The 549-nt window shown below is 63.9% G+C and overlaps 1 protein-coding gene across 1 annotated transcript in view; it reads left to right on the top strand.

The window, feature by feature from the left end:
• The window catches only part of LOC104489429 (transforming acidic coiled-coil-containing protein 1-like), a gene marked incomplete at both ends in the record, with an annotated part of 17,535 nt that overhangs the window by 15,354 nt on the left and 1,632 nt on the right, over positions 1–549 (top strand). The gene's annotated exons all lie outside the window — the stretch shown is intronic.

Below are 549 nucleotides of genomic sequence, written 5' to 3'. Positions count from 1 at the left end.
ACGTGGAGGAGCCCAGGGCGGGCTCTAACGGCCGCTGGTGCCTGTACATTCTGCAAGGGATCCTCAGACACTCTGCCAGCAGAGGTGAGGGTTAATAAAAACAGCGCTGGCTCTGCAGCCACCAGTGACCCTGGCACCCCGGCAGTGACACATCCCCATGGGTGCACCCCTGGGGTGGCCCCAAGACCCTCCGCTGCGGGGGACCCGGTGCCAGCTTAGCCACCCCCGGGCAGAGCAGATGACAATGAGATTAGCAGCATCAGCACGTTAGCTTCTCTGAGGCAGATTTAACTGTGCTAATCCCCACAAGGACGTTAGGCAACGTGAACCTTTCGCCCGGGTGGGCCCGCACTGCTCTTGCAAAAGAGCCAGGTCACCCCCAAACTGCAGCGTGGGGGGGGTTTGCCGTGGGCAGGCAGCAGGCGGGGGTATCACGGGGGTCCAGGCGTGCGCCTGCTCTTGGGAGATGCTGTGGGAGGCTGCTGGAATACAGCACGGGGTTGAATCTCCCCGGAGCCAAACTGCACCCGGGGGTGGCCCCGGGCGGGG

The sequence above is a fragment of the Buceros rhinoceros genome, unplaced genomic scaffold (assembly GCF_000710305.1).
Source record: "Buceros rhinoceros silvestris isolate BGI_N320 unplaced genomic scaffold, ASM71030v1 scaffold19452, whole genome shotgun sequence".
In the NCBI taxonomy this organism is placed as follows: Eukaryota; Metazoa; Chordata; class Aves; order Bucerotiformes; family Bucerotidae; genus Buceros; species Buceros rhinoceros.
The sequence above is the reverse complement of the archived record's forward strand: the minus strand, read 5'-3'. Positions and strand labels throughout refer to the sequence as shown.